Genomic DNA, 14367 nt, shown 5'->3' with positions numbered 1-14367 from the left:
CGTTGACCATTAAATTGTTGCATGATTGTGCTAATTCAACCATTTTTGCCTTTGGCAAGGTACCAGTCATATGGACTGAGTTAATTGTGAAGCCCAGGTAGTCCATGATAGTGGATGGCTTCAACTTAGATTTATCTGGATGTAGGACGAACCCCAGAGTTTCGAGGAGCTGTTTTGTAGCTGATACTGCTGCCACAGCCAATTCCATTGTTTTCCCTACTATCAGAATATCATCCAGATATGCCATGACAATATGTTTTTGTTTTCTTAGTATTGCCATGTCTGGGTTCAATATTTTGGTGAATAATCTTGGGGCTGAAGTTAGCCCATAGGGCAATACTTTGTACCATCCAGATAAATTTTAGGTATCTGCGATGATCCTTGTATATGGGTACTAGATAGTAAGCATCTTTAAGATCAATGTTTGCCATGAAGTGTCTTTTGGAATTCAGTTGTTTGGCAGTAACAAATGTCTCCATTTTGAAATGTATATACTTAACAAATTTGTTTAGTGATGTTAAGTCAATGATGATGCGACAGCCACCATCTTTTTTGGTTTTAGTAAATATATTCGATACAAATTCCAAAGGTTCATGTTTGGTCTTTTCGATGACCCCCTTTGTGATTAGTCTCACCAGTTCAGCTTGTCCCTCTTTGACGGAGGGAGAAATACCCTTTGGGGCCAATGTTGAACTGGCGGCGTTTTTTCTGACATGAATTGTATTTTATATCCACTAAAGTATATACTTGTCACTCGTGACCATACCCCATGCTTCTTTAAACAAGTGTAATCTCCCCCCTGTTAATAAAGCACCCTTATTCTCTATATGCTGGTAGGAACCAGACCCACCTACCTCCATGGTTATTGGCGATTCTGTTTCTTCATTTTCCTGAAGGTTCTGTTCTGACGTGCTGGCGATGTTGGGGGGAGGCGCATTTTCCAGAGGGTCCGCTGCGGGCCCTGATCTAAAAAGATCTTTGGGGATAATGTGCGGACCCCAAGCGTTCACCAGTCCCATATTGCGGACGTCGACTGGTGGATGCCGTGGGGTGCTGCCGCTTGGGTATCGGAGGTCTTGGTTTGCTCGTCCCGGGGCCTGCCCTCATTAGGCCGAAGGTTTTTGATGCTTCCTGCATCTCCTTCAGTTTTTTATTGAAATCTTTCCCAAATAGCAGCGCGTCCGTCTCCGCAGCTGGGGCTTTACACAAGCCAGCAAATTTGGGATTGAGGGCAGGTCTTATGTTTCCCTCCAGAGATTGTTGATCTCAAATTGTGTGGTACACATTAATGCCAGCACATCCTGCTGGCAGGTATCCATCTCCGTGGTCTCCACGGAACGAGCAATGGCTGTGATGGCCGACGTCAGGAGCCTTAGGATCCGCTGTAGCTTGAGTTCTTGGGACCGGATGTGTGACCCCACAAGCCCCCAGATTTGGCTGTTGACACTTTTTACTTTGAGGGCATCACAGTTTTCTGGTGCTGTGTGTTGTTTCAGCACCTCAGCGAGCACCTTTTCCAGTAATGGTTTATTGGATAGATGGTTGATGCTGGCCGCCATTCTTGGTTCCAGCGGTGCTCCAGCCCGTGGGGTTGCTACAAAGCGGTCCATCACACCCAACAGCTCTTCCTGTTCCTGCACCCCTGGCATACTCCCGAATTCGTCCGCCTGCCCCTGTTCCAGACCAGCCCAGCCCTGGTCACCAATGCTAGCCTCCAGTAATGAGGGAGCAGAGGGCAGTGCATGAAACACTGTGGAGGGGGTGCCTGACCTCCCTCCGCGAGAGCGCTCTTTCTGCGCATCTCGCTGAAGCTGCTCCAATAGCTGTTGGATGCAGCTCAGGCGGCTGTCTCTCCTCCATTTAGGTGGAGACATGTCCCCGTCCGACGAATCGGACGCCACCGGCCGGATGCCTCTTCGGATGGCTAGACATCCAGCCCGTAGTTCAGGCACTAGCGGGACTGGGCTCGGCGCGGTGATGGGGATAGCGGAGCGCCCGGTAATTGTTCCTACCGCCTTCTTCTGGAGCTTTTGCCTTGTAGATGCGAGAGCGCCCCTCAAGCAGCGCGTCTCGCAGGCACCTGCTCCGTGAGCCACTCCAGCGGCTCAGGCGGCTCTCTCTCCCCCCGTGCGAGTGGAGAGACGTCCCGTCCATAATCGGGAACACCTGCCGGATGCCTCTTCGTGTGGATATGCATCCAGCCCGCTGCTCAGGTACTAGCGTGCTGGCCTCGGCACGATGTCGGGGAATAGAGGAACACCGGGTAACGCTCCTGCCGCCTGTTGCTGCCCCCCTCCCCAACGGGAAAACGTTCCTCCTTGAACGGGGGGCAGTTTTGTTCCAGAGCCTTTTTCTCTGCCTGTAAAAAACACAAGCAGAAAAAGGCTCACCTGTAAAAGAAACCCGACCTCAGGGTACTCACCCGACGGTCCGTTTCATTCTGTAGCGGGAGAGCCTAACTCCCGTTGCAGCCACTGTTGCACTGCTGTGCGTAATTGCCGCGCCTGCGCACTGAGCGGGTTCTTCACGTAGTCACTCACGTGACTCCGAAGTAAAATTAATGCATAGACCAGAAAAGTCCCAGTGAGAAGTAAACAGGGACAAGGGCAGATTCTGGAGTAGAAAACCAGTTAGAGTATAAAACTAGCTGAATTCCTGGAATTCACATGGACTCACACACGTGCTGTAATCTGATATTGGAATTTCCTAAACCTTGGAACTCCTGGTGTAAACCCAATGTCTAGATGACCACAGTCAGGCAGATTTGGAGAATCTGGAAACTGAAACTTGAATCAGCTCCAGAAAGCCTTAAAGCATATATTTAATCAATCACAGATAGTGAGCACAATGAACATCAGTCGATGCAGAAACTATCCCAGCAGAAGTCATAAACAGGAGTTCTCAAAGCTTGCAATGCATGAAAGACTGGTCTGCTCATCATGCCATTTCTTTGAAAAAAGTGATTCAATTTTATCCCACTCACTCAAACTCTCCCTCCAGTGTTTTGAATGTTTATGTTCATGTATAAAGTATATCAGTATTCCATCTCTTGGGTTTGGTGTGCCCAATGTAGGGGGTTGAATAAGTTCCAGGATCTAAAATGGAGGAGATACTGCTTGGGACCCAAGTTCGATCCTGATCTCGGTGCTGTCTGTGTGAGGTTTGCACATTCTCCTTCTGACTGTGTAGGTTTCCTTAAACTTCCGAAAGACGTTCGGATTTGTAGCTAACATGGCCTCTGTCAATTGATCATAGTGGATAAGGAGTGGATGCAAAAGTTGTATAACACTGAACTAGTGTGAATGGATGATCAATTATCAGCATGTACGTGGTGGGCTGAAGGGCCTGTTTCCATGCTGTCTCTTTCAATCAATTGCAGAAGGTTTATTAGTGCGGCATTGGTTCAGCCGGTGATTCCTGGTGTATTGTCTGCCAAAGGTACTCAGTGGTCCTGAGGGAGATGGTGAAGGAGGGAAAGACACAGAGCAACTCATGTAAGAGTGGGAATGGTATGAAATAAACAGCTATTTTGACTCCTCTCATTTTCTACAAATCTAAGGTGTAGCCACAGATGCTCGCTTGGACCCCAGCAAAGTCTGCCTCTTTGTTTCAAACCTATGGCACCATTCCCAAACTTTTACTGTGTCATTGGTGCTGCCACCTGCACCCGTGCAGAACTCATCACTTTCATTAACTTTGCCATTAACATCCAGCCTGCCCTCAAGTTCACTTTGACCATTTACGAAAACTCTCGCCCCTTACTTGATCTCTTTGTTCTCCATCTTAGGAGACAAACTATCCACTGGCATTTACTACAAACCTACTGACTCCCACAGCTATCTAGACCTCACCTCCCCTCGCGCTGTCTCCTGTAAGGCCACCATTTCATTTGTTGCTGTTGCAGCTGTTCTTGAGATGAAGCTTTCAACTCCAGGACATTTGAAATGCCTACCTTTCTCACGTGGCTCCCCCCACCTCATTGTGGCTGACAAAGCACTTACCTGCATCTCCCACATTCCATGCACCACTTCTCTCACCCCATCTCTCATTGATAGATTAGATTAGATTAGATTTGTTTATTCGAAATTTCGTTTCGCTGCAGTCATACATATAATAAAAAATGACAAAAACACACAATCAACACAAATTTAACATCCACCACAGTGAGTTCACCAAACACCTCCTCACTGTGGTGGAAGGCAAAATCTTAAAGTCTCTTTAAGATAGAACAGGAGTTCCCTTTGTTCTTGCCTTTCATCTCACCAGTTTCTGCACCCAGTATATAATTCTCTCCAATTCGCCAACATCTCCCTTATTTGGTTCCACTTTTCATCTTTCTTATTTAATTTGATGATCTGCAGTCCACTCAGGACATGGATAGTCAATGTGTCCGGTTGGGATCCAGTCTGAAAAAGGTCCCCAAGCCGGAATGTTACCTATTCATATCCTCCAGAGATGCTGCCTGACCCGCTGAGTTGCTCAAGGTTACAGCATCTACAGTTCCTTGTGTCTCCGTCTACAGCTCATTGTTGTCTCCACTTATCACCTCCCAGCCTCTGTTACTATGCCCACCCTTCCCTCCTCACCTGTCTCTATCTGTCAGTCAACTTCTCCGAACCTGGATCCATCTATCACTCACTAATTCTTCCCTATCCCACCCCTACACCTTTTTATCTATACATGACTAAAACTCTGATCTTGTGTTCTTCTGGTTTGCGCATTTTTTCTATTTGCGCAAAAAACGGTACTCCAGTCTCAGGGACGAACAGGGTTGTTATCAGTAACTGCATTCCTTACTCAATCCCAGACTGGATCACATGGTGGAATGTGTATCATGCATAATATATGTGGTGAAGGTTATATTGACAGAGATGAATATGGTTGATTTACACCATTCAATTCAATTTATTGTCATTGCACTTTTCAGGCTCTCTCTCTCTCTACCTCTCTCACTCCCTCCCTCTCTCTCTGTCTCTTTCTTTCTCCCTCCCTCTTTCTCTCTCTCCCTCCCTCTCCCCCTCCCTCTTTCTCTTCCCCCTCTCTCTCCCTTCCTCTCTCTCTTCCTCTCTTCCTCTCCCCATTCTGTCTCTCCTTCCCTCCTTCCTCTCCCTTTCTCCCTCTCCCCCTCTTTCTTTCCGGCCCTCTCTCTCTCTGCCTCTCTCCATCCCCCTCTCCCTCCATCTCTCCCCCTCTCCCTCCATCTCTCCCTCCATCTCTCTACCTGTCTCCAAGGTGAAAGAAGAGGGAGTGTCAAGAGGAGGGGGATGGAGTGCTGGGGGATGAGGGGGGAATGGAGGAGGATAGATTGGAAGAGGGATGGCAAGGTAATGGAAATATTAAATGCAAAGTTATTAACTTTAACTTAACTTCTGCCATTAGTGCAGGACTGTCAGCCAATCATGCGCAGTTGGGGGCTATGGCTTAGTGGTGGAATATTGCATTGGGGGGCCAGGCCACCCATGTGACAAAGGGACCCATTGGGTCCCACTTAGTCTAGTATCCACTATTTCCCCTTTACTGCTTCCCTCCAGATAAACAATCTTGACCCAAAACATCCACTGCCCATTTCCCACTGATGTTGCCTGACTCACTGGATTCCTCCTGCAGCTCTCTAGTTAGCTTTCATTGTTGTTAGACCTATTTTGGCATTTGCAGAATTGAAACTGCAAACAAATAAATGATAATTTCAAACATTCACAAATGTATTTCCGACACAGCATCTTTTTACAACCATAAGATCGAGATTGTAAGTGTCAAATATGTATTGACGATACCTAATGTTAGTTTGCTAGAGGTTGTCACATTTCTTGTAACTCATGTGTTTTAGTTCAGGGATTGTTTCCTGATTATTATAATCCCCTGGATTAAAGCCAAATCTGTAAAATAAGTGTATCCCGGGCACCAGTTGCAAAATGTGGAACTGAGTTACTGTGCAGCCAATCTGAAAGTGTTTGGGGAAAAAATATCTGTGGTACAATATATATTTTGAACATCATTTAAATCATCCGTGCTCTCGCTGACAGAACAGGTTACCTCCTAGATACTATCGATCGCAAACATTTTTTTTTCTCTGCCAATCAACAACAGAAATATACCAATTAACAGACACAGCAAAGAATAGTAAGATTAAACGAGAACTTACCAGTTTGAAGTTTGATCGTTATTTTATGAGGAGTAACGTTGAGGGAATACGTGAAGAACCCCGCCAGGACGCATGCATGTCATTCTTCAAAGCAGCGGTGTGAAATCACAGATAACTGTAATGACTAAACATAGTAAGATTAGAGAAGAGATACCAGTTGAGTATATGATCAAGGGTGGGAGAGGAGGGCACGTATTCCCTCAACGTTACTCCTCATAAAATAACGATCAAACTTCAAACTGGTAAGTTCTCGTTTAATCTTACTATTTTACTTCGGAGTCACGTGAGTGACTACGTGAAGATTTTAAAGCTCTGTGATTTCATGCCGTGGAAACGAGTCCATGCATCACATCTGCCTTGATTATGGGGAGAATAGAGTTAACATTATTAGACATCAATACGATATTGAAACCCAACGATAAAAATATTAACACCAATTATTGCCCCTATTTATGGGGTAAATTATATTACAGAACTTAAATTTGTTTCTGCAAATGTTGCAGGTTCAATGACTGGATTGTTATAAAGTCGTTGGAAAGTTTCCTCCGTTGACCATCCTGCTGTCTTGAGGATTTGGTCCATAGGAACGTCCAACTTCATAGCTGCCGATGTAGCTGCAGCCCTGGTGGAGTGAGAGTAAAAAATGCTAGTGTCTACTCCAGCCTTTATTAGGACCTGTTTTAGCCATCTAGAGATGGTCTGGACTGTCACTGTTTTGAGTGGCTGTTTGTAGCTGATTAAAGTGACATTTCTTTCCCTCTGATGATCTTAGTATACTCCATATATAATAGTAAGTGTGTTACAATACAGAGACGACCATCTGTCGGGTAGGCCCTGAATTATGTTTTTAGGCCTGCTGACCCCTGTCTGTTCTGGTTGACTATTTCATTGATGTGAAAAGTTAAATTTCCAGATGAAATAATCATGTTGTCCAACCTTTGTTTCTGTAGTGACTGGACCCTTTGTGCCGTGACCAAGGCCATCAGCATGACTGTTTTCATAGTCAGTTTCTGTAGGGACAGAGCTGTAGCTGGAGACCAGTTTCTTAACATGGTCAGTACAATGCTCACATCCCATATTTGGGAGTACCTGGTTCTTGGGGGATTAATATTAAAATGCCCCTCATGAGTTTGGTTACCAGGGTGTGTCCCAACAGAATGCCGCTCTGTTCCTTGCGCCAGGTATGTTGACAGAGCACTTCTGGCGCAGTTGATGGCATTATGACTGAGCCTCTCATCGTAATGGAGGCTTGCCAGGAATTCCAGAACAGACGGGATGTTCATAGATCTGTGGGTGATGTTTATTGTTGTGACAGTACTTCCCATTTCTTGATGACACCAAGTACTGATTTTTTGGTGGACTGTCTGTGGCCCGCTGAAATAATTCCACTGTTCGGTCCGTCAGTCCCAGGTGTAGTAGAGGTGCTTTCAACTCTATAAATTAATAGGTTTATATAATTATGACATGGGTAACTCCCCTTGTTGCGGGAAGAACCAGTAAATTAGGTCTATGATGGATGGTGATGCATGGTTCTAAAACCATGTCGATGGTTGAGTAGGCCAATCGGGTACTATCAAAATACCAGACGCGGAGTCTACTGTTTATTCCTAAATACCCGACTGATGAGGCAGAAGGAGGGAATGCATAAATAATCCCCCAATGCAGCGAAAATGCATCTGTAGCCACTGCCCCAGGTTCTGGTTCCCAAGAACCTAATTCGATAACTGGTGAGAGCATGGATGTGAATAGGTCGTTATCTGGTGTTCCATACCGTGCTGTAATTCCAGCAATACATTTTTTTATCCAACATCCATACAGTGTTTTCATAGACTTAGCGTGACTTGTTGTCTGCCACTAAATTCAGTTTACCTGGTAAGTTGGTAGCTGATATCCAAATATCTTTCTGGATACACTATTGCCAAATTGTGTTGGCCAGATAGTCACATGATGTCGATATGTTTCCACCCATATGGTTGACATATGCTACCATGGTGGTGTAGTCAATTAGTAGTCTAACATACTGGTGATATAACCCAGAACAATATGACTTAAAGCCATGGAATGCACTTAACTTTCCCAGGTATTTATGCCCAGCGTATGTAATGATGCCTCCTGTGCATTCCATCTCCCCCACAGCTGGAGATGGAATTGGTAGCATCCCATCCAAGTGCCCATCAGTATGTAGTTCCATAGACGGGTAGCTGTTAATGTTTGGATAGGAACAATGCCTAATGTTATGTTTCCACCATTTTAGTACCATTGTGGCCTCTGTTGGTAGCTTCTTTGGTCTGTCAGAATGACCCCCATAATTTTTGAGTGCACGCATGTTTGCGCTCAGTAATTTGATAATGTAAAGGTCCGATTTATGTGGCTGGAACACAGCCACTATAATGCCAAATTATTCTACTACCAGTCTGATGGATGGTTTAGTTTACTGCAAGCCTCCATTAAGGCTGTAACCTTTTCATACGGCAAAGTCACTGACATGTGAGCTGAGTTAAGAGTGAAACCGCAGATGGTCCATTGTGTTAAATACATCTGTGGTCATCTCTAATGGGTACTGTATAGTAAGCATTTTTTAATACGATGCTTGCCATGTAGTAACGTAGGATCAATACCTTTGCAGTAACAAAGGTTCCCATCTAGTAATGAATATAAAGTACGAAAGTATTCAAATTAGTCAAATCTATGATGATGTGGCAACCCCCATCTATATTATGATAAAGATTATTGGACACGAATTCCTGTGATTCGTGTTGGATGTCCTCCATTACTCCTTTTTTATTTGGGCACTGTAGTTCAGTATGCGCTTTTGATTATTTCTTTGCCTGTAAGCATGAACATTCAGTTCGGTACATGCTGAATTGGAGGATTATGTTTTGAATAATTCCATGGTATAACCCTGTACTTCTTCCTCCATGGTTACTATTAGTAGATTTGTTACTTTTTCGGCATCCTCCGTGGACGTTGAGGTGCCGGTGTCTGGATCTGTAGTTGGGTCTGTGTTGAGGGTTAGCGCATTCCCCAGGAAGTAGTTTTTAGACGTTGCTTTAATGAGCCCCAGGGTTTCCCTCTATGTCAAGGTCTTTACCTGTTTAGATAAGTTGCCTCCAAATTTTAATATTGGTGGTATGGAGGTTCCAGGTTTGCATAGGCCTGCAAATTAGGGTCTAAAGCCGGTTGGATGGTACTTCTTCCTAATGTTGTTTACTCGTATTGGTAGTTTGCAAAATAAGGCCAGTGCATCCTGGTGATCTAGTGTCATGTCTTTTTTGTTTATTGTGCGGGCGAAACCCGTAATACCCGCTGTTAGGACATTTGGAACTTTCTTTCGTTTCAAGTCCCTGCCCTGCCATGTTTTCAAATACACTGGTTGATACTGGGAACATTCAGTGTTTTGCAGTTCCCTGATGGTAAGTGTCTTCCAATACGTTTTCTGCGCCCCATGTGCACTAGGGGTATGTTCTGCACCCCTGTTCAGGTTCAGCCCAGAATTGACCCCCTATACTCCCCTCTGATGAGGGTGAACACTGTGCAGCCCTACAAGAGGTACTGCTGTAGGACTTACTAGCTGCCCCCTGTGACTAGTCTCCATCTCCCGGAGCCTGCCACTTACCTGCTCCAACAGCCGCTCCAGCTGGCTCCGATGCTCTCGGGCACCCAACCGGCACCAATGCACATGGTCACTGGCCATCGCGGCTGCTCCTGAAGCTGCTACTCCTGAGGCCGCTCCTGCTCCAGTTCCAGCAGCCACTCCACCCGGCTCCAATGCTCACGGTCACTGGCCGTTGCGGCTGCTCCTGAAGCCTCTCCTGCTCCAGCTCCTGCAGCCAGCCCAGGATTGACCCTCGGTGTTCCCCTCTGATGAGGGAGAAACACTGTGCAGCCCTACAAGAGGTACTGCTGTGGGGCTTACTAACTGCCCACTGTGGCTAGCCTCCATCTCCCGGAGCCTGCCACTTTGGGGTATTTCCTCCTGCAGCCGCTCCAACCGGCTCTAATGCTCACGGGCACTGGCCGTCGCGGCTGCTTGAAGCTGTTCCTCCTGCAGCCGCTCCAACCGGCTCCAATGCTCTCGAGCACTGGCCGTCGCGGCTGCTTTGTTCCCCGCTCCCAGCCGCTCAAACCGGCTCCAATGCGCACGGGCACTGGCCGCTCGCGGCTATTCAAAGTCGGACTCCTTGGAGTCAACGACCCTGTTAGTTTTTGCTTCGCTGTACCGCCCGGCCGTGGCCGGTGCGGGAGCGAAGTCGGGCACAGCTGTTCCCATTACGGGAGATTGGCGTGCCTTTGGCTGCTGCTGCCGGCTGCCCGCAACTCCGCGGTTCTCCCCCGCCAGCTTTTCCGCAGCCTTCGTGGATCCGGTCCATGTCTCCACCTGAATGGTAAGTGGAAGGAACTTCTTACCTGCTGTTCCCGGCTTTCAAATTTTGCCGCTAAGGGAACGTTGTTCCCCCTGCTGTGACTCGTAGCAATGCGTGTAGCGATATGTCACGCATGCGTCCTGGCGGGGTTCTTCAAGTAGTCACTCACGTGACTCCGAAGTAAAATAGTGTTATACTGGCTCTATTACCGAAATGTTTTCAAATTATTCTTTCAAATTCACTCATTAGAGCCAAACTGATTCCCAAATAGTAGCACAGGGAATACTGATGAAGCTGACAATTACTTACTGTTACTGCCTCCTCATCTCAGGTTTGAGTGACCAATTATTATCTTTAGGTTTTGCCCAAAGTGCTGGATTAGCCACCATGCAGACGCTCTCTGTGGAATTCATTGCCACAGACGGCTGCGGATGCCAAGTCATTGGCTATTTTTAAAGTGGTGATTGATAGGTTATTGGTTAGCATGGGTGCCAAAGGTGACAGGGAGAATGCAGGAGAAAAGGGTTGAGAGGGGAAAGCAGATCAGCCATGATTAAATAGGTTAACTGATGATGAGCATTTATCGGCACTGGGCCTGTACTCGCTGGAGTTTAGAAGAATGAGGGGGGACCTTATTGAAACATACAGAATAGTGAAAGGCTTGGACACAGTGGATGTGGGGAGGATGTTTCTACTAGTGGGAGAGTCTACGACTAGACGTCATAGCCTCAGAATTAAAGGGTGTTCTTTTAGGAAGGAGATAGGAGATGAGGAGAAATTTATTTAGTCAGAGGGTGGTGAATCTGTGGAATTCTTTGCCACAGAAGGCTGTGGAGGTCGTCAGTGAATATGTTTAAGGCAGAGTTAGATAGATTCCTGATTAGTATAGGTGTCAGAGGTTGAGGGGAGAAGGCAGGAGAATGGGGTTAGGAGGGTAGATCAGCCATGATTGAATGGCGGAGTAGACTTTATTGCCTGAATGGTCTAATTCTACTCCTATCACATTACCTTATGACCTTATGAATGGTGGAGCAGACTCGATAGGCCAAATGGCCTAATTCTGCCCCTAATGATCTTGTGATCTTAAGACCCTCCTTATTATCTGCTGTCACTTCCATTCACAATCTGCCCAGTTTCATGGCGATCTCATTCTTCTGAACTCTGTTGCATAAGAATAGTGACATATTGAGTTTAGTTTATTGTCACGTGTACCGAGGTACAGTGAAAAGCTTTTGCCGCGTGCTAACCAGTGGAAAGACAATACATGATTACAATTGAGGAATCCACAGTGTACAGTACATGATAAAGGGAATAACGTGAATAACATTTACTGCAAGATAAAGCCAGTAAAGTACGATGAAAGATAGTCCGAGGGACTCCAATGAGATAGGTCATAGTCCAGGGATGCTCTCTAGTTGTTGCTAGGATGTTTCAATTGTCAGCTGGTCAGAAACTGTCCCTGAATCTGGACAGGTGCGTTTTCACACTTCTATACGTTTTGCCCGATGAGAGAGGGAGAAGAGGGAATGGCTATGGTGCGACTCGTCCTTGATTATGCTGCTGGCCTTGCCGAGGCAGCATGAGTTGTAAATAGTGTTAATGGAAGGGAGGTTGGTTTGTGTGATGGTCTGGGCTGCGTCCACGATTCTCTGTAATTTCTTATAGAAACATAGAAAATAGGTGCAGGAGTAGGCCATTTGGACCTTCGAGCCTGCACCGCCATTCAATATGATCATGGCTGATCATCCTGTACCTGTACCTGCCTTCTCTCCATACCCCCTGATCCCTTTAGCCACAAGGGCTACATCTAACTCCCTCTTAAATATAGCCAATGAACTGGCCTCAGCTACCTTCTGTGGCAGAGAATTCCAGAGATTCACCACTCTCTGTGTGAAAAATGTTTTTCTCATCTCGGTCCTAAAGGATTTCCCCCTTATCCTTAAACTGTGACCCCTAGTTCTGGATTTCCCCAACATCGGGAACAATCTTCCTGCATCTAGCCTGTCCAACCCCCTTAAGAATTTTGTCAGTTTCTATAAGATTCCCCCTCAATCTTCTAAATTCTAGCGAGTACAAGCCGAGTCTATCCAGCCTTTCTTCATATGAAAATCCTGACATCCCAGGAATCAGTCTGGTGGTTCTGGATGGAGCTGTTCCCAAATTAAGCTACGATGCATCCCGATCAAATGCTTCTATGGTAACTTACGAAGGCTTACAAAGCCATTTCTTCTATCTTTTAGATGTAAATCACTGTCGCCCTTTGCAAATGCTGAGCAAACACACCATAATATAAATTACATTAAATTGAAAGACATTTCCTGTAAACCTCAAACATGACATCCTTTATTGATATTTGCTTTCACAATATGGTGGAAAGTACCTCTGTTTAAAATACATTGAAAAATTCAACTATTAGATCTGTTTCTTCTCTAAAATGTCAACAAGCATCTTATTACGAAGAACACTGGAAGTGCTGGAGTAATTCAATGGGCCAGGCAGCATCTACAGTTTCTTGTCTCCACCTTAGACTGTGTCATATCAATAATCAACAGTCTAACACTAACAGTAACACTATCCATACTTACCTTTGTAAAAGAAAATCCCTTGCTTTTGACTTAATTTGGTAAATTTAAATGCATTTATGTGCATTAAGCGTTTGCAAATAATTTCAATTGTTTTGTTAATTAAAAAATTGAAGCTGAAGGGAGGCCTGATGGAAATGTATCAAGTTGTGAGAGACATAGACAGGATGGACAGTCAGAGCCTGGGTCCCAGTTTGGAGATAGAGGGCATAATTTTAAGGTCAGAGGGGGAACGTCTAAAAGGATGTGGGGGCGTTTTTTACACTGATTATGGTGGGGGCCTGGAATGCATTACCAGGAGTGGTGGTGGAAGATTTTAGATACGCACATGAAAAGGTAGAGACGTGTAAGAAGGAACTGCAGATGCTAGTTTAAAGCAAAGATAGACACAAAGTGCTGGAGTGACACAGCAGGACAGGCAGCATCTCTGGAGAGAAGGAATGGGTGATGTTCCAGGTCGAGACCCTTCTTCAGATATGGGTCACGTGCAGGCAGAGGATATTAACTTGCCATCATGTTGGGCACAGACAAAGTGTTCCTGTTCTATGTTCTAAAAATAAAGCAATGTTATAATTTTTTTTGCTTGTTTAATTTTTATTGATGATTGGATGTTTTCAATTGTTTCACACGTTGAATCACAAACATCAGCGACAACATCTGATAGAGAGGTGTCCTAATCAGCTAACCAAATATTTTTGCGGGCAAGGTTCGTTCAGACTGTGCCATTATATGTGATCTATAACTGGCGACATCATTTTATCCTCATAACCTCATTGATTTGGTCAGAGTCAGCTGCTTGTAACAAATTTGTGCCAGGGTCCTACTTGAGCCAAGGGGAGATTTAATGTAGAGTTGATCTGCAACAGTGGGGCATTCACCCAGGCTGTTATGTGGAGCACTACATAACCATGTTTTGGTTACCTGATCTTTAATGTGAAATGTATATCCCAGATTATTTAACCATTCCCTTGACTGAACCAGATGTTAAAGCTATTAGATTAGTTTGATTGCCTCTGAAACAATTAAAATGACCTACAATTATAGAATACTCAGGCACAATACAATGGATGCAAGAAACACGAAAATTGTTTCCGGAAGTGCAATCACAGCAAAGCAGATGAGGAGCAGTTTAAGGTCTTCTCAAAATGTTTAGATAGTTCAAGATAACTCATCCCATCCTCTGCATGGAGTGATTTTCCGTGTGGATTTTACATAGCGATGAAAGACAGAATAGTTAAAGTTTGCTTTACTCAAGTTTGGGAAGTTCCTCAGGAGTTTC

General features: G+C 45.2%; 1 protein-coding gene across 2 annotated transcripts in view; it reads left to right on the top strand.

Moving 5' to 3' along the window:
• LOC116975042 (interleukin-8-like) overlaps nt 1-14367 on the top strand; it is a 43861-nt gene that overhangs the window by 15161 nt on the left and 14333 nt on the right. Inside the window, exon 3 of one of the 2 annotated variants that reach the window (XR_004412519.1) lies at nt 3267-3311. The exons of the other annotated variant lie outside the window; for it this stretch is intronic. The gene's annotated coding sequence lies outside the window, so the exon portion shown is untranslated. Of the gene's footprint in view, nt 1-3266; nt 3312-14367 lie in introns of those variants that run through there. 2 annotated transcript variants of the gene reach the window in all.

This window comes from Amblyraja radiata, chromosome 1, assembly GCF_010909765.2.
Source record: "Amblyraja radiata isolate CabotCenter1 chromosome 1, sAmbRad1.1.pri, whole genome shotgun sequence".
NCBI lineage: Eukaryota > Metazoa > Chordata > Chondrichthyes > Rajiformes > Rajidae > Amblyraja > Amblyraja radiata.
Note: the sequence above shows the minus strand (reverse complement) of the source record. Positions and strands in the feature narration are given on the sequence as shown.